A 20,220-nucleotide genomic window follows, 5' to 3' on the forward strand; every position below is an offset into this window, starting at 1 on the left:
CCACAGTTAGAACCATCTAGGCAAACCTCATAATTTGTTTTTCCCAAATTTAGTGAGTCTCCAAGGTAGGCTCCACAGTTAGAACCATCTAGGCAGACCTCATAATTTGTTTTTCCCAAATTTAGTGAGTCTCCAAGGTAGGCTCCACAGTTAGAACCATCTAGGCAGACCTCATAATTTGTTTTTCCCAAATTTAGTGAGTCTCCAAGGTAGGCTCCACAGTTAGAACCATCTAGGCAGACCTCATAATTAGTTTTTCCCAAATTTAGTGAGTCTCCAAGGTAGGCTCCACAGTTAGAACCATCTAGGCAAACCTCATAATTTGTTTTTCCCAAATTTAGTGAGTCTCCAAGGTAGGCTCCACAGTTAGAACCATCTAGGCAGACCTCATAATTTGTTCTTCCCAAATTTAGTGAGTCTCCAAGGTAGGCTCCACAGTTAGAACCATCTAGGCAGACCTCATAATTAGTTTTTCCCAAATTTAGTGAGTCTCCAAGGTAGGCTCCACAGTTAGAACCATCTAGGCAAACCTCATAATTTGTTTTTCCCAAATTTAGTGAGTCTCCAAGGTAGGCTCCACAGTTAGAACCATCTAGGCAGACCTCATAATTTGTTTTTCCCAAATTTAGTGAGTCTCCAAGGTATAACTCTTTGGCTGGGTCATCAAGGTAGAACTCGTTCAGTGGGTTTTGTTTTGATAACTCACAATAAGTATCATCATGGTAGAACTCTTTTTCAGGATTTTGTGGATCTCCAAGGTATAACTCTTTGGCTGGGTCATCAAGGTAGAACTCGTTCTGTGGGTCTTGGTTGTTCAAAAGATCTTCAAACAAAAAAATAACTTTATCCCAAGTTGTGTTAAAAGTAGAATTTTCATTTCGTAGCTCAGATACAATTTCCTCCATCGACAAGAGGTTCGAGTCCAGTTCATCAATCTGAAGGTTGAGCGCTACACAGGTAGTAGGACTCCAAGGAATAGCAAAGTTATCCCATTCCATTTCGGCATAGGAGTCCATTCTCAAGTGAAGCAGAAAGCGTGTTTGAAAAAGCCTGTGTGGTCGGTGCCTTTTATAAGAAGGGCTGGGTGTGTGTCATTTCCTGTGGAAATTCCCTGGGCGTGTCTTAACTGGAAATGATGTGATGGAAATTCCCTGAAAATGATGTTATGTATTACCTGGAAATGATACAATGCTGAAGAGTTTATAAAGTGGGTGGGACTTAGCAAAAGTGGGCGGAGCTTAGCAAAAGTGGGCGGGGCGTAGCAAAAAGTGGGCGGGGCGTAGCAAAAAGTGGGCGGGGCTTAGTAAAAGATGGGCGGGGCTTACCAAAAAGTGGGCGGGGTTTTTCCAAAAAGTGGACGGAGCTTAACAAAAGGTGGGCAGAGCCTACCAAAAAGTGTGTGGCACTGGAGGCGCTCAAATAAGAACATTGAGGGAGGTTTACCATTTTATCTTAGCTCAGTTAAAATATCTTAATAAAGAACCAAACTCAAACATATTTTTTGTTAATGTATTAGATGGTGAAGAGAGTTGTAGGAGAATTAAATTATTTCCCACGCATAAACAAATATTTGTAGGGTCGTTGTTTGAGTGGGTTATATTCACCAGATGATATTAAGAGTAAAAGGTTAAAAGGTCCATGAGGTCAGAAGGATCACAGGTGTTTAAGTGGTCTAATGAATAAGGATAACATGTCAAAAGGTTAGAAGGTTCGTAAAGAACAGGGTGAGAGAAATATAGGTGTTTAGGGGCAATGAGGGAGGGAAAGAATTAATATGGAAGTGAATGGGTCAATGTTTGAGTGGGTCAAAGATTAATCTGCCAGATGATATGTAGAAGAAGGATGATAGGTCTATAAGAGAAAACAAATATTTGTTTATGCGTGGTCTAATGAACAACATTAAGGATAGGTACTACAGACAAAAGGTTCATAAAGATGAGGGTGGGAGAAATAGAGGTGTTTATGATTTTTGAAAAAGACAAGGGGGTAAATGACATTAGATAGGGATTTCCCATGTTAAACGGAGGTGTCCCAGAAGCAACATTATTACACTACTCAGATGACCTTGAGCAAAAGAGAGGGTGAAGAGAACAGAGTGAAAGAGCGGAAGAACAGGATTTTCGGACCCGTGGGCTGATGCCGTCAGGTCCAGTGGCAGAATCAGAGTCCGAGGGTTGACAGAAACTTTTCCACCTTGTCAGGAGGAAAGGACACAGAGTCCAGGAGCAGCTGGGTACGACTGGGTACGGTGGGTACAGAGAAGGATGGGTTTGGGACAGAAGATTTAGAGGCAAACACAGAGTTGAGGCATTCAGCTTTTTCACTTGCGGAGTCAGCCGTGTAGCCGTTTGAGGTGAGGGAGGGGATGGAGGGGGAACAAACACCAGAAACAGATTTGACCAGATGCCAACAGGATTTGGAAGAGGGAGACAGATAAGAGAGTTCGGTCTTGAGAACGGAGAGATATTGTTTCCTGGCTCTCCTGAGGGTGGACACACTTGTTTTGGGCTTTGTGAAAGGAAATGAGATTTCCTTCTGTTGGATTTGCTTTCCAGGAGACGAAAGCAAGTTGTTTCTGGGCAACAGCCTCACCACAAGATTCCGTGTACCATGGATGGGAGGAAGGGTATGACAACTGTAGACGAGATGGGATAAATCTGTGCATGAGAGAGAGCAATTTACTTTGGAAGAATTCCCAGGATGAGTTTATGTCAGAGGCGGTAGAGATGGGAGACCAGTCCAGATGATTGATGGCTGCTTGAAGACCGTGCCAGTTGGCCTGAGTGAAATGCCAGACTCGTCGACGCTGAGGAGGCTCTCTGAGAATGGTCAGAGAGATGTCCACTTTAACAAGCACATGATCAGATGAGCCGATTGGAGCAGAAGAAGAACAGCAGACATTTTCAGGGAAGTTAGTCACAACCAAGTCCAGAAGAGAAGATGCTCCGTTGACTGAGATCCGGGTCGGGAAATTGACAGATTGTGTCAGTCCCAGTGAGTCGCAGAAGTCCTTTGCTGAAGAGCCATGGCTGGTGAGAGAGGTACCCACACCCAGCCAACTGGCATGGTGACAATTGAAATCACCACATATGAGGAAGAGAGAGTTGGGATGGGTATATAGAAGTTGGTCCATATTATCAGACAGCGAGATGTCGATGGAGTCATCACTGTTTGGTGGACGGTACAACACACATATGAACAAAAGGTGGGAGTGAAGGGGAAGCCGTAGCCAAAGGTATTCCTGGGGGTGAGGTGGAGAGGGGGCAGTGCAAGGCGAGTGAGGAAGAGTTTTTTTTATAAAGATAGCAACCCCACCTCCAGGACGAGGCTCAGGTCTATCATACCGGAGGAGGGAGTAACCTGGGAGAGACACAAAGGAATCAGAGACATCATTGAGGAGGAAAGTTTCTGTTGAGCAGATCATGTCTGGTTTGTCAGAAGCAACCTGTATGGAGAGATCAGTCAAGTTTGAGCGAAGGCCCTGGATGTTTGAGGTCCATACCGTTAATGAAGAGGAAGGGGGAGCATCGGATACAGAACTGGGGGGGGGGGGGGCGGGGTAGGATAAAATGTGGAAGAGGTCGGGAGAGCTGTTGAAGGTGTGTCAGAGATTTCAGAATAGCTTGGAGAAAGGGAAGAATGGGGCGGACAAAAGGTTTGATGGTGATTGGGTGAGGCACAGTGAGGTGTTATTTGAGGAGGGGGAAGAGTGAGGCAGAAGGTTGGGGGAGATGAAGGTGGAAGGGGGAAGAAGCGGGGAGGATGCTTTGAGGAGGAGGGGTGAGAGAGGAGTCTCGGAGGGGAGGAGCAAAGGAGAGTCTCAGAGGGGAGGGGTGTGGGGGGAGTTTAGGATGGAAGGGGCAAGGGGGGAGATTTGAAAGGGATGGGTGATGGGGAAGATTTGGAGGGGAGGGGCAAGGGGGTAGATTTGGAGGGGAGGGGTGATGGGGAAGTTTTGGAGGGGAGGGGTGATGGGGAAGTTTTGGAGGGAAGATGCGATGGGGAAGATTTGAAAGAGATGGGTGATGTGGAAGATTTGGAGGGGAGGGGCAAGGGGGAATATTTGAAAGAGATGGGTGATGGGGAAGATTTGGAGGGGAGGGGCAAGGGGGTATATTTGGAGGGGAGGGTTGATGGGGAAGTTTTGGAGGGGAGGGGTGATGGGGAAGTTTTGGAGGGAAGGGGTGATGGGGAAGATTTGGAGGGGAGGGGGAAGATTTGAAAGGGATGGGTGATGGGGAAGATTTGGAGGGGAGGGGCAAGGGGGAATATTTGAAAGAGATGGGTGATGGGGAAGATTGGGAGGGGAGGGGTAAGGGGGTAGATTTGGAGGGGAGGGGTGATGGGGAAGTTTTGGAGGGGAGGGGTGATGGGGAAGTTTTGGAGGGAAGGGGTGATGGGGAAGATTTGGAGGGAAGGGCTGATGGGGAAGATTTGTAGGGGAGGGGTGAGATTGGATTTTGAAAAGGGTACGATTTATGGGAAACGAACATTTATTGCAAAATGAGTTTCTTGAGACCTTCGAGTCAAAAATACGTTTGAGGACGCTGAAGGAGGGGTGGAGTGCAGGAGAGTTTCGGGAATGTAGAAAAAAGGAACTGGAAGAGATGGAATTTTTTTTTTGGAATGAATAGATTTGGTGAGCAAGTCGAAAGCATTCTTTTATAGAAGAATATGAAAAAGGTGTTATAATATACGACAGAATACAGTTCTTCAGGGGACAGTTTAAACATTTTTAACATGATCACGTGATCACGAACAATGTGATCGAAGGACGAACGAACAAATAAGAACAATGAATAAACGAATAAGAACAGAGAAGGAAATTGTTTTTTTTGGTTGTTTTTTTTTTTTGAGGAGATTTTAAACAAGGAATTATGGGGTGAAAGACTGGGACAAAACAGAGAACGAAAGTAATTGCAGTGCAATCGACGAACCGCTGAGAGAAAAACAAAGCCTCAAGGTCGGACACGGTAGCCTCATAGGCCTCAGAATACGCGACATGAATTAACCGACGATTTTGTATACATGTATGAAAAATTAACACCGATAATCTTACTAAAGACACACTATAGGTACACACACCGAAAGATAGATACAGTTTCGACAAAAGCACAATTGTGAAAAATTACTTAACTTCGAAAGCGTGAGCGCATGGACAGCTTCGAAAAAACGTGATCTCCAATCTTGCGCATGCGCAAACGATCATGGTCACATGTCACATTTCTTCCGGTTTTAGTTCAAATTCCAAAGCCATTCCTTTCTCCATTTCCCCAAATTGAGTCTCCAATTTTGTCTCGAATTCTTTCATTCTGTCCTTAATTTGGTGTTCCATTCTTTCCTCTATTCTATCAATTCGTAACCCCAGTTCCTGTATTTTCCCTCCTTAATTTTGTTCATTTGATCAGTGATGTCTCTTATTTTTTCCCTCAATTTTTCCTTCCAATCATTCATTCATTTCCTTCATATTACCCTCCATGCCATTCATTTTGTTTTCCAATCGTTCATTCATTCCCTTCATTTCATTTGTTTGGGCATTACTTTGTTCCATTAACGATTCAAACATGGCCTGGGCAGTCATCGGACCTGTTCCCTGCATCTCAGGCGCTGCTATTGAAGGGGAGGGAGTTCTTGTGCTCGGGATGAGGGAAGCTTCTACCATATCCTCATCAATCCACCTTACCCCCGGCTCACTCCCTCCGTCTTAGCTTCCTTGGCGGCGCCGCTTCGTTTCGTGCATGTCTGCCATTACGTGCCGAGCAGCTTTCCCCACTCGTGACTGTTATTTACCTCAGAAATTTTTTTCTTCTTAAATTTTCATGCGCTGTTCCTGTGCGCTACCCACCCCAATTAACTATTAATTTGGAAACCTTGGTTACGACAACTACCTCTCCCTCGATGGTAGAGAAGTGATCATTCTAATTTTGGATTCCTAAAGCTGAGCACAATTGGTGTTCAGCGGGTGTTGTACCCGCACTCCGGACACCGAGTGTCCCACAGGGTTCGAATCTGACACTCCTGACACCAAATGTCCTGTCCGTAGCCAATGAACACCAGCCTTGGACAAATATCTGGACGGTCTTTAATTCCGAGGAGACTGCTCGAAAAATGGTGGTTGTTTTTGGCACGCACAAGATGAAGGAAACGGAGGGCTTACCTGGACGTGGATTTAATCCAAAACCCACAACGAACAGACACAACAAAGAAATTCAACAATACTGATTTATTGAAAATAAATGTTGAGGTAAAAACTAAAATTCTAACAGGTACCTCACATGCAGACTCAAATACAGACAAGGAGACAGATAATAAAATAAAATCCCTTTAGTCGGCCAGAACTCAGCGTTGGCCCCAAATGGCTTTTAGGAGCTTGGCGGTTGTTGAAACTCGATGCCACCGTGTGGAAAGTGCACAAGATGGCCGCGGAGTCTCGCCCCACCGTGCCACTAACGTGAGGTACTTTGTGAGAGTGGTCCTCTTTCGGGTCCCTCTGCCGTCCGGGGAAGCACAACTCCAGACCCAGTCCACCACGACCTCAGCAGTGTCCGAAACCTCAATTACTGTCGACTCGACAAAAGCAATCCTCTCAGATGCACACAGTCAAACAAAAAGAAGCAGCTCCTCCACCAACGTCCGTTTCTCTCTAAAAACCCACACCGAGAGAGCGACTTTTGTCCAACCGTCGTTTTTCTCACTAGAGCTTTCTACAGGACGTCACCCCGACCAATCATCGGGTTCTACCGAATCACCCCATGTCTCCTTGACCAATCACGAAGCTCGGGTTGTGGCTTGCCGGCTTTGCTCTTCCACGCCCCTCGTACCACTCTGGGGGTGTGGCCTTTTTCCTTATTAGGTTGGTGGGGTGGGGTTTACTTTCCGAACGTCTCTGCCTGGCTTGCAGGGAATGGTTGTTGTTTAAACGGAGGTTTTTATGGCCGGCCTTGTATTTGTAAAAACATAGGAAAAAACTGCAGGAGGCAATCACATATTGGGGGACTAACCTTAATCCTGAACTAGTTAACACAGCTTCACCCCCCCTGGTGAAGACACATAAACAATCTGAAGCTCCAGTTTCCCTACTTAAATATATTGAGATGTCTCCTACGTGTCCACGTTCCATGCTATACCTATACAATCCTATCTTTACTCTGAGATTCCATCATCTACTCCCACAAACGTAACAATATTTTGTGCAGCATCAACATGGGGTGATGACTCGAGTCGGTGTCCCATAGTCTGCTTTATGCATGACGTGCAGGCGCAGGAGGCATGTAGGAAAATGTTCGGAGAATGCTTGGATTCGGAAGAGGGTCAGAGAGCGGTATTCAGGATTGCAAAGCAGATAGCGAAAGAGAGCTGTGATGTGATGGGGGTGAGTTGCTTGAAGGATGAAGTGAGACAAATCGTTGTGGACCCAGATGGAATTAAAGGAAGATGGAAAAGATATATGGAAATGCTGTTGAATACAGAGAATGAATGAGATGGCAACATAGAGAGTAACCCAGTTTTAGGACCGCCAGAGAAGATAACCGTGGAGGAAGTTGAGGAAGCGATAAAAGCAATGAAGAGTAGAAAAGCGGGAGGGCCGACGGGAGTTGTGGGAGATATGTTGAAGGCAGCAGGAAATTGGGGTGTGAAGAGGATGACAGAGATCTGTAATCTGGTGGTGAAAGAAAGCCGCATTCCAGTGGATTGGGAACTGAGTACCCTCCTCCCTCTATACAAGGGGAAAGGTGACCCTCTGGAGTGTGGCTTGTACCGAGCGATAAAGTTATTGGAGCATGGAATGAAGGTATTGGAAAGGGTGTTGGAGAGGAGGATAAGGAAGAAGGTGAAGATCGACGAAATGCAGTTTGGATTTATGCCAGGAAGATGAACGACAGACGCGCTCTTTATTGTGAGGCAGTTGCAGGAGAAGTACATGGAGAAGAGGAAGAAGTTGTTTCTTGTATTTGTTGATCTGGAGAAAGCATTCGATAGGGTTCCACACGAAGTATTGACATGGGAATTGAGGAAGTTAGGAGTGGAGGAATGGTTGATCAGAGTAGTGATGGCAATGTACAAAAGAGCGCGCACAGCTCAAGGACGAAGGACGGGAACAGTGGTGAGTTTGAGGTGAAGGTGGGAGTGCATTAGGGGTCGGTACTAAGGCCACTACTATTTGTAGCTGTGATGGAGGTGCTGGATCGGAAAGTAAAGGAGGGTTTACCGTGGGGGTTGTTGTATGCAGGTGATCTGGTGTTGATTGCGGAAAGTATGGATGGACTGAAGGAAAAGATGAACAAGTGGAAGGAATGTATGGAGACAAAAGGTCTGTAGGTGAATATCGGAAAGACAAAGGTGATGGCAAGTGGTAAAGCATGTGGTGAGGTGGAAAGAACTGGGAAGTGGCCATGTGCTGTGTGCAGGAAGGGTGTCAGAGTGAACTCCATTCAATGTACAATGTGTGCTGAGTGGGTTCATCAAAAATGTAGTGGTCTGAGAGGGTCATTAACCAGTGTGGCAGCGACATTCAAATGTAAGGTGTGCACAGAGGGAGCTGCAGATGGAGGAAATGTTGAGTTGGATCTTGGAGACGGCGTGAAGCTGGAAGGTGTGAAAACATTTTGCTACCTCGGAGACATGCTGAATGGAGAAGGTGGATCAGACTCGGCAACGGTTGCTGGAGTGAGATGTGCATGGAAGAAGTTTCAGGAACTGAGTGGCGTGTTGACGAGGAGTGGAGTGTCGTTGAAGCTGAAGGGAAAGGTGTATGCTGCATGTGTGAGAAGTGTTATGATTTATGGGAGCGAGACATGGGCAATGAACGTAGAGCAGCAACGAAGGCTGGAAAGGGTGGAAATGCGAATGGTTCGGTGGATGTGTGGAGTATCTTTGAGAGAGAGGAAGACAAATGATGAATTGCGAAAGATGATGGGAATAGAGCCTGTGATGGATGCTGTGAAGAGGAACAGGTTGAGGTGGTTTGGTCATGTGTTGAGGAAGGATGAAAGTGACTGGTTGAGAAGAGTGATGGAAATGAATGTAGAAGGAAGTAGAGGACGGGGAAGACCGAGAAAGACTTGGCTGAAGATGGTGGAAGAAGAAATGCGGGCAAGGGGGTTAACAAGGAGAGATGCAGAAAATAAGGCAAAATGGAAAGATTGTCATGGGGACCGCAAGGCTAACCCCCGCTCTCGCAGGGAAAATGGCCTTAAAATGCATATTGTTTGTATTAATGACGTGCAGCTTTCCCTTTCTGAATTGCTTTTATCTCCCATACTTTGCTTGCCTCACTACACTCAAGATTAATGAACTTGAGGGGGATCCAAAGTGAATGGATAATTCGTCGAATGCATTTCAGTAATTATTTGTGCTGATGTCTTGCCATTTGCACTTTTCCTTACGGAAGTGGGGTCGAGAAAATATTTTTATCTTCTCTATTTTCAGCAGCTCCCTCCCCCTTCCCAATTGGTTATGGTGAAATGAAAAGGGCAAGCTTTTGTTTATATTTTGATCAAAGATGTTGTGAATAACGGAAAGTTGTACAGAAATATGAAGTGATCTGTTTGTGATTTTTTTTTTTACTTCATTGGCCACACATTGGCATTGTAATATTGATGAAATTTGTTTATTATAATTCTGTTTGAAACGAAACTTTTGATATAAAAAATTTGACATTGAAATAAGTTTATCTTACTTCAGCACAAGACAAAGCCCATGTTATTGTTCTTTATATGCTTTGCCTTTTGATCAGACGTTTGCTTTTGCAGTCCAAGGCAAAGGAAATGTGGACTGTCTGAGTGTTGCTGCTGAGTTGTCTGTTTTCAAAATAAAATTTCAAAATACAAATAAAAACAAGTGTTGAGTTCCTGCTTTTCCATAAAAGAATATTGATGGAATATATGTTTTTTAAATCTGTTAATAAATAGAATAGTCATGGGGAATGTTCAAGTTTTCATTGTTGCTGCAGATTCCACTTTGCATTTGGTTATGCATCACAACCTCAACTGTATTTTCAGATGGTCTGTTCAACAATCTTTTTGGAAATACAGAGCTGATGATTCACTTTGCGCAAAAATATGAGCCCATGTCGTGCTTTATTAAATGAATAATGAATAGTAAAGTGATCTGTTTACCATGTTATTTACTTCATTGGTCACAAATTAGCGTTGTAATATCTATTAAATTTGTTTATTATAATTTTGTTTGAAAAGGGCAAGCTTTTGTTGATATTTTGACCAAATATGGTGTCAATATTCAAAGTTGGTTGAGAAAAGTAACCCAGATAGAGGTTTGAAAGTGACTTCTACTATACCCTTCCTGGCCAAGCCAGGGAATGGGACCCACTGCCTTCAAGTAACATGGCCACCGTGATTGACGATGGAAAAGCCGTGTCATTGATTCTTATTTTATATTGAGGAATACTTGCACCAATTCTGAAAGGTTCCAACTAATTGCCAACCAATACTTATCATGTTGGCTCAAATGTGCTCGTCTCAGCTATTTGTGCAAAAAAGATAATATTTGACAAGAAAAAACGCTTGTCATATCTGTGTACTCCGACAAATTACCGACTGATACTGATAATCATCTGTTTGTTTGTTTTTAAAAGCTGAATTTCTAACCCACATTTTTCCTTCCTGTCAGTAAAGAAAGGTCAGTCGTTTGTGAGCTTCTTCAAAAATGACTTGGAACTGTTTGACAAATCAAATCATTATTATTAGGGTTCCATCAGCTTAACAGGCTGTGATACCCTTTTGATTCTGTTCTGTGTATTAGTCCCCTACCGGTGTACACCGGAGGGGACTATAGGTTTGCACGCCGTCCCTCAGTCCGTCAGTCCGTCACGCAAAAAACAGTTTTCCGGACTTTTTTTCTAAACTCTTAATGCTAATGACTTCAAACTTACATGGTTTCCTCATGATAAGTTACAGATCAAGTTCGAACTTCACGACGTTTCGATCATTTTTGACAAAGTTATGGCACTTTGAACTTTGGGAATTCTGATGATCCTTAACTCAGTGCCATTTTATGTTTTAATTTCCTTTAAAAAAGATTTTCTCTGCAATAAATAGGACCGATTGAGATCAAATTTTCACTATATGAGGGACTCGGTCTGTAGAATATTTTAATGGTAATTATGACGTCACACGTCACGTGGTTCGGCCGCCATATTGTTTTTCGTGAAAACACGAAAACCCCTTTTTCTCTGCAACGGCAGAACAGATCGAGGCCAAACTTTGCAGACACAATTGCATACCCATGACAAACAAAATAGTCAGCGAGCATGACGTCATGCGTCACATGGTTTCAGAGTTATGACGTTTTTAAGCATGAACCTTTAAAACCGAGCTCCTCCCTCATTTTTGATCCAATCAAGGGGAAACTTCACAGATCTGTTCAGCATGTCAGTCTACTAAAATGTCCTTTTGGAATTTGCGATAGGGCACGTGGTTTGGCAGATATCGTTAATTAAACGAAAATATTTTTAAAATGGATATCTCTTGTTTATTCTAGAGTTCTCCTCAAGCCGCACTGCGCGCCCTCAGCCTCGTCTCGCGAACGTCAACAGCGCGACACAGCGCACGCTTTCCGGAGGGGCGGAGCCAAGCTGAGCAACATATATATTATATACACATCGATCATTGATCGTGAACCGGAAAATATAATAAATTACTGATATTTAGCGACTCGAAAGGTTCTTTATCAACAACTTATTTTCTCGTGCTTCTGCTGACCTGTCTGCAAGGTGTATAAATCGAAGTCCCGAGTGTGAATCACAGGTGAGCCCGTCCTGAGGTAATTAGCGATTGGGAACGATTCAGAACCTGTGGGTAAATAACCCTTGGTAATTTCCCCAACAGTTCTCCAGATGACAGACTGCCGGTCGGGGACATGTATTGCACCGCAATACTCAGAATGCTTGGTAATGTTAGGTTTGCTCGACATATAATGAAGAGGAATACCGATTAAAACTCCCATCGTTTTTCTTCTCTCTAACTTTGGTTTCCGCCACTTTTGTCATGTCCGAAAATCTTTTAAATCAACGTTCTCTGCAACCGTTGGTCCGATTAGCACAAAATTTTCATCAAGTGATTGGCTAAACCTGTATAATTTTTTACTGCTAATTATGACGTCATAGGTCACATAGTATGGGCGCCATCTTTATAAAACCTTCAACCTTGCCCCTCTATATCTCCGAAATGGCTCAATGAAAAAAATGAGTCATGGCTCATTCTAAAGAACTCTGCATTGGGACCAAAAAATATGTTTATTTCGTATATTAAAAGTTGGGTGGGGCATCTGAACGGTGTTTCCTTCGAGGTCCACGTTTAGTTAATAAAGCTTCGTGACATTTCGCTCTTTGCATCAGATCCGAGAACAGTTGCAGATCTTCCATCTTTTGTTTCTTTTCTTTCCCCAATCCCGCTTCACCCGTACCTGTTTTTACCTTACTCTTCCTGAAGATCTCGTGAATGGTCCCATCTCAAAACAGAAACTTGTTCGTGCGGTATCCAGACATGTCTGTGGCTGGCTGTGTCAGGTGCGGCACAAGGTCTGCAGGTGGCTGTCTGTATACATGTGTCTTGTGTTGGTGTTGTTACCTCCGCCACAAAAGGTGGATGTTATGTTTTGTTGTGTGTGTGTGTGTGTGTGTGTGTGTGTGTGTGTTCGTCATGGGTATGCGATTCTGCCTGCAAAGATTGGCCTCGATCTGTTCAGGCGTGTTGGAGAAAATTTGATTTTAGTGTTTTTCACTCAAAACAATATTGCGGCCGAACCACGTGACCTGTGACGTCATAATTACCATTAAAATATTTTACAGACCGAGTCCCTCCTATGGTGAAAATTTGCTCTCAATCGGTTCAATTATTGCAGAGAAAATGGTTTTTAAAGGAAAACAGAAAAAAAAAATTCCTGGATCCGGAATAATATCCTGATTCCCAAATATATCCTGTACACCAAAAACTAATCAATTCTTCCTTATCCTAAGGGCAATCATCCCACCAACTTTCATCCAAATCCGTTCAGAACTTTTCCAGATACCTTGTTCACAAACACACGAACACACATACGCACACACACACACACACACACACACACACACACACACACACATGGACGGACACGAGCGAATGCGTTACTCCCTGGCGGGAGTAATAAATGTTCGATTTTCATTAATCATTCCTTTGTACTTCTGTGTCGAACCTTTCCGCGTTCCCTACCGCTACTCTCTCCTACCCCCATTTCATCACTACCTTGCCCCTACCCCTCCCTTTCAAAACTCCCCCCTCACCACCCCTCCCCTTAAAAACTCCCCCATCACCCTCCCTTGCAAAACACCCCCCTTCTCCACCCCTCTCCTCCAAATTTCCCCTCTCACTCCTCCTCAAAGTTGCATCTTAACTCATTCTCAAACTGCCTCCTCTCCCCTTCCTCTCTCTTCCAACTTATTTCTCCACCTCCTCCAATCTTCTACTTGAGCCTGGTGTTGGCTTAGCGGTTAGGGTGCCGGCTTGGGGGCCTACGATCCTGGGTTTGAATCCCGGTCGATCGCTGAATTAACGCCAGGGGGCCTGTCATCCTGTCATCCTGTCATCCTTCCGAGGTCGGCAAATTGAGTACCCGTTCACTGGTAATTCCTTGTGTGTCGCAAGAGGCGACTAACAGGGTTGGCGACAGGAAGGGCAACCGGCCATAAAACATTGCTTCAAAAAGGGGTCCATGGTGCCCGAAAAAGGCCAACCTCTGCTTTCCGGGGAAAAATGGCCTCAAAAGGCGGTTATTCTCCAATCCTCTACTTCCATCTACCCCCTCCCTCCCCACATTACTCCTCACTGTGACTCATCCCATCACTACCTAGACTGTTGTCGTCTTTCTCATCATCCTGCCCTCTCTCCTTGCTCTTCTGCAATATCCAACACACTGTCAACTGTTCTTCCTACCTCATCCTCGCCTTCCTCATCTTATCCTCTCCCACCCCTCCCCTCTCTGGTACCTGTCTCCCACTACTCCCTCCTTAACGGTTTGGACCTCAATCATCCGGAGCCTTCGCTCAACCCTGACTGATCTCTCCGTACAGGTTGCTTCTCACAAACCAGACCTAATCTGCTTTACAGAAACTTTCCTCCCCCAATATGTCCCTGACTCCTCAGTATCTCTCCCTGGTTACTCCCTACTTCGGTATGATAGACCTGAGCCTCGTCCTGGTGGCAGAGTTGCACTGTACATAAAAAAACTCTTTCTCACTCTCCGTGTACTGTTCCTAAATCTCCTAAACCCCATGAGTACCTCTGGCTTTGGCTTCCCCTACGTTCCCACCTTTTGTTCATATGTGTATTCTACCGCCTACCAAAACAGTGATGACTCCATTTACATTGCTTCCGACATTAAATCATTCCTCTTCTCCAATGACTTGATCTCAGATCATCAAGTTGGGTTCAGACCAGGCCACTCTACTCTGGACATACTGTTTCTGTTATCTCAACAATGGATGGAGGCCCTTAACGGCAGACTGGAAATCTGAGCCATCTCCCTTGACATATCACGTGCCCTCGATACGGTCTGGCACCCCGCTCTGCTCACCAAACTCTCCTCTTATGGTATCCATGGAAATCTCCACTCATGGCTTGTGAATTTCCTCTCCTGTTGTAGTCAACGTGTGGCTCTAAATGGAATCATCTCTTCTCCTCTTCCTGTCCAGGAGGAAGTTCCTCAAGGCAGTGTTCTGGGCCCTCTGCTGTTTAAAATCGTCATCAATGATTTATCTGACTCGCTGGAAAATCCTCTTTATCTTTTTTCTGATGGCTCCACCCACTACTGCTCCATCTTTCATCCCTCAGATCGGCAGGCAGCAGCCTCTTCACTCTCTGCAGACCTGGATAAAATTACAAACTTTTCAAACAAGTGGAACATGTCTTTCAATGTAGACAAATCGCACACTCTCACCTTGTCTCTCCATAAACACCACATGGAAAACCCTTTCATTTACTTTCTTCACAATCCTCTCGAAGAAGTTCTTTCACTCAAGCTTTTGGGTCTTACTATCTGCCATGATCTTTCCTGGGAATGCCATATTGCCAATCTGGCCTCCAAAGCCAGTCGTCGACTTGGCATTCTCCATCGTGCGAAGTCCTTTCTTGGTATAATTGAGCTACTCACCACTTACAAAGCTTTCATCTGCAGCTTGATGGAGTACTGCTCTCCCATCTTGGCTGGTGCTCCTGCCTCACACCTATCTCGGCTTCTAGCTATAGAAACCAAGGCTCTTAGGATGATTGGTATCTCCCGTGATGATGCTCATTCTGAGGACCTTTCATTCTCTCACCACAGGCAGGTTGGTGGTGTTTCTATCTTCTACCGACTCCTCTCTGTCCTTGCTCCCCCAGCTCTGTCTGTGCTCTGTCCCCCAAGTATTCCTGCAGGATGCACAAGGTCTGCCAGCATCCCTCTTCTGGTAAAACTGCCAAAATCAAGACTCACTGCTCACCTTCACTCTTTCATCCTGTTTTCCTGCCTTTGAAACAACCTTCCAATTCTCTTCAATCCCACTCCGCCCTCCAGGTCTTCAAAACAGCTGTTTACTACCATCTCATATCTTCCCCCATTCAAAACCTTTATCTATTCTACCCCCATTAATCCACCCGAAACCCACCTTCTTCAAATTCCCCTTTTTCTTTCCTGAAATCCCCTGTAGTGTTGATCTTGTTTATCCTGTTTACCCCGCCCCAGCCCTCTCTCTTCCACAGATGTCACTGTTCCCTACTGTTGCTGTACTTCCCTCTCTCCCTCCTCCCCCCCCCCCCCCCCCCCCCCAAGGACGCAAAATATCCTGAGAACACTCCAGTGGAACTCCACACACCTCATCCATTTACAGTTGAGTCTTAAAGGGCCTTCAGGGTCTTTTCAGTTTACAGTCTTTTGGATCCTTGGGGTCTTTTGGGTCTTCTGCATATTTTGTGTTCTCATGGACTTTTGGGTCTTTTGTGTTCTTGTGGTGTTTTCGTTTTTTGGCAGTCCTTTGGGTCTTTTGAGTGTTCAGGGACTTTTGCATATTTTGGGTGTTCGGGGATTTTTGGGTCATTGGGGTCTTTTGAGGGCCTTTGAGTCCTCGGGGACTTTTGGGTGTTTGGGGTATTATGGGTCTTTTGGGTCTTCGAGGTATTAGGGTCCTTATGGACTTTTGGGTTTCTTTATTTTGGGTCCTCAGAGTCTTTTGGGTCTTCTGGTACTTTTGGGTCATCTGGGTCTGTTTGGTTCCTGAGGACTTTTGTGTCTTCTGGATTTTTTGAGTCATCAGGGACGTTTGAGTTTTCGGGGTCTTTTGGGTCCTCTGGGTCTTTTGGGTCCTCATGGACTTTTGGGTCATCTAGGTCCTAGGGGTATTATTGGTGTTTTGGGTCTTCTGGGTCGTTTTGGTCCTCTGGGGTCTTTTGGGTCTTCGGGGCGTTTTGGGTCCTCCAGGATTTTTGGTTTGTCTGGGCATTTTGTATCCTCAGGGATTTTCGGGTCCTCTGGGACTTTTGGGTCATCTGGGTCCTTGGGGACTTTTGGGTATTTGGAGTCTTTGGGGTTTTCTGTGTCATCGGAGTCTTTTGGGTATTTTGAATGCTCGGGGACTTTTGGGTTTTCTGGGTCTTTTGAGCCTTTTGGGTCTTTGGGGAGTTCTGGGTCTTTGGGGATCTTAGGAGTTTTAAGGATCTTTGGGGTCAAGGCTCTTCAAAAGTTGAAGGGCTCTCAGTAGTCTATAGAGTTAAGAGGTGCATTTCAATAGTACGTAATACGTAATTAATCGACGTATATAATTAATAGACACAAAAAGTATGACACACACACATACAACTCATCCATTTATACGTATATCACATAATAAATGCTGACTTTAACCTCTTGTTTACCAGTCAGACAAAATGAAGGAAGGCGTATTTCAAAATATTATCCAGTACATATCCTGATTCTTGGGAAAATGCCAGGGGCATAGAAAAGGCCCCTTTATATGGGATGTGCCAGGTGGCAAAGAATAGAAAAGAAGGGACATTCCATAGCTTGTAGAAAATGCTAAACAATAGAAAATAAAGGACATTCAAAAAAATCCACAGGAGTCCCGTATTCCAATATGGGGCAGACAAAAGATATTACAATGGTGACGACATCATTGCTTGGGAGGGAATGGTATTTTAACTTCCGAATCATGTGTAAACGACTGTTAGCTCTTTTAACAATGCAACTGACATGTGCATCCCATTTCAAATCTGCTTGGATGAAGATACCCAGCAATTTAATAATATTGCAATTTTGGATTACAACATTCAATTGCAGGTTGGAAGGGTTTGGTTTGTTTTGAGTGAAACAGATGTCAACTATCGCACCGTTTTTTGGGCTTAAAACACATTCTGTTCTCTACAGACAAGTTAAGAAGTTCAAGAACAGCTGGCATACCAGATACAGTGTGAGTGTTATGCTTTTCAATAAATTTAAGATCATCAACATATTTGAAACAATGAATGGCGGTGGCAATTTTGTTGTGGACAGCATCGTGATTCATAATAAGAAATACAACAGGTCCCAACTTTGTTCCCTGAGGAACATTGGCATTAATGCGTGGTGTTACGTGTTCCTCCCCGATCCCCTGGTCACGATGTACCTCCGAGCCCCGAGAGGAGCCACGGCAGAAAAATATGTTATTCTGTGTCTGAAACAATAATGAAACCACACCAATGATTTATCAACAAACAAATATTGTATTAAAAATCACACAAGAATAACGGTACAACAAATAGCAATCAAAAGTACACTCAATACATCTTATGATGGTACCATCAACTAGCATAGGATAACTCACGGTGTTCCAGGTGAGTGGAAAAAAACCTTTCCCCAATGTCTCTATATTCCCGTCCTCAAGATGAAGTTGACTCGCTCCGCGATGACTCGCTCGCATCGCCGAAGCAGCTCTCAGGCGTGGGCGGTCGAAGCGACGCAAAAAGTCACGTGGTCAAAACCAAGCAAACTCGTGGCGGAATGGGAAATCCCAAAGTTCCTCCAGTATGAACGTTCCCTGGTTCAGTCGGCGAACCGCCACTTAATCTCCAAACTCAGCGTTGCACACACACATCCCCGACAGACGACAGGATGGTGAAAAAGGCTGACGCGTAGCCAAGACCTTTTGATGAAGAAAGTGCGAGTGTCAAAATGGCCGACGGCTCTTACTTGAGTCGACACGACCCGGCGAGGATTCTTTTGAATCGCAACGCCCAAACCTGACCACGCTGGTTTTTCAATCCCCCAGCGATAACACCTATCGCAGGAACTCTTTTCAAGGAACTCAAAGTTCACTCGCGACTTTTGTTCGAAAACGCTCGCTACGGAGCTGGAAGCTACCCGCTTCTTCTCCGACTTTTTCGCCACGCCCTCCTTCCTCTTCTTCCTCCTCGTCTTCTCGTCGTCATCCGGTTTCCGGTTGCATTTAAAGTTAACCCTTTTACATTGTGATAATACTAATGGCCATTTCACTTATTCTTATTCACACACTTAAACAATTATAATAATAATACCGAGAACCAGAAGTGTGTCAAGTGGATGAAAACCACAACAGCGGAAGTGACAAATCCGTAACAGTGGCCACTTAGAAACCTTATCAGTCAGTGCACTTAAGACCCCAAAGACCCAAAGGTCCCAGATGACCCAAACATCCCCGAGGATCCAAAAGACCCAGATGACCCAAAAGTCCACAAGGACGCAGAAAGACCCTGAAGACTAAAAAGTCACAAACGACCCAAAAGTTCCCAATGACCCAAAAGTCCCCAAGGACCCTGAAGACCAAAAAGTCACTGACGACCCAAAATACCCAGATAACCCAAAGACTTTGAAGACCCAAAAGCCCACGAGCACCCAAAAAACCAAAAAGTCATTGACAACCCAAAAGACCCAAAGGAACCAAAGACTTTGAAGACCCAAAAGTCTCTGAGCACCAGAAAGACTCAGTGGACCCAAAAGATCCCCAAGTCTGGCAGGCAGGTATGCAACAAGGTGGTGCAGACCAATGAAAGTTTAGTCCAATGGACCAACGGGCACTGGCGTCACTAGGGGGGTGTGATGGGTGCGGACCACACTGGGTGACACTATCAGAGGGGGTGACACCAAATTTTAGCAGAAATTTATTAATTTTTATAAAAATATCCCTGTAGTTAGTTATAACAAAAACATTTTCCATAAGCCCGGCTTACATGTATCAATATACCAACAAGTTTTCCAACAAATTTCAGAATCTTCGACCTTTGACCTTTGAAGGTCACAAACGTCAAATTTTCGAAGTTGTCGGAATCGAACCAAATTTTCGGTATTGTGTAGCTAACTAACCTCATAACTGATTATACATTATTTTCTATCTCATTTCAAGGTCAGTAACCTTCGTTTTGACATTTCAAGGTCACAAAGGTCAAATTTTCAAAGTTGTCAGAATCGAACCGAATTTTCGAAATCGAACCGAAGAATACCGCTCGCTCGTGAACCATTGTCGTCTCCGGACTTGTCAATAACTTTTTGGAGAATTAAGTAGTAATTAACGGAAAAGAAGGAGTAATAAGGTGTAATTTTAATTTTGCTTGTTGTTTATGTCACTACTATTGCCATTACATTCAGTGATATACGGGAATTACGATTTACGAGTAACATCTATCTATAATTCCACTAATCTCTGTGTGTATGTATGTTTGTTTGTCTGTGACCGCTGTTTCTCGACAACCACGGGTCCGATATACTTTAAACTTGCCAGGTATATTGCTGGGGACCCGAGGATGTGCCTTTTCAAGGTTTCATATTAATCGGACAAGTAGTTACCGAGCTATGTCCAAAAAACGATTCAACCAATCAGAGAGCAGCGAGCTATCACGTGTGCCGAACGTGCCGAACAGACTCTGCCTCGGACGGCACATTTGAGAGCGTATTCATTTATTTCACGTTGGCAAACTATGTTGGCGTTAAACTATGTTTTAAAACTAATTAAAACTAATTTGCGATTCTTTCGCTTTCCTGCGCGTTTGTGCACGCTATGGCGATTTCTTTACCAAACTCCGCAAGCCGTTCGCTTTGGACCAAACCATTTCATGTAAATAGAGGGGGGGGGGGGGGGATTGTCACCGTACTCGCAAGCCGTTCGCTTTGGACCAAACCATTTCATGTAAATAGAGGGGGGGGGATATAATTTTAGATATACAGTATATATAGTACGGGCATGCCCTA

The 20,220-nt window shown here is 44.4% G+C and overlaps 2 protein-coding genes across 2 annotated transcripts in view; both read left to right on the forward strand.

Moving 5' to 3' along the window:
* Positions 1-20,220, forward strand: part of LOC137435185 (uncharacterized) — a 367,117-nt gene that overhangs the window by 142,877 nt on the left and 204,020 nt on the right. The window lies entirely within an intron of this gene.
* LOC144888129 (RNA-binding protein 12-like) overlaps positions 15,839-20,220 on the forward strand; it is a 131,157-nt gene continuing 126,775 nt past the window's right edge. Inside the window, exon 1 of the mRNA XM_068128745.2 lies at positions 15,839-15,858. The gene's annotated coding sequence lies outside the window, so the exon portion shown is untranslated. The remainder of the gene's footprint in view (positions 15,859-20,220) is intronic.

This window comes from Myxine glutinosa, chromosome 9, assembly GCF_964187855.1.
Source record: "Myxine glutinosa chromosome 9, kmMyxGlut1.1, whole genome shotgun sequence".
Classification (NCBI taxonomy): Eukaryota; Metazoa; Chordata; class Myxini; order Myxiniformes; family Myxinidae; genus Myxine; species Myxine glutinosa.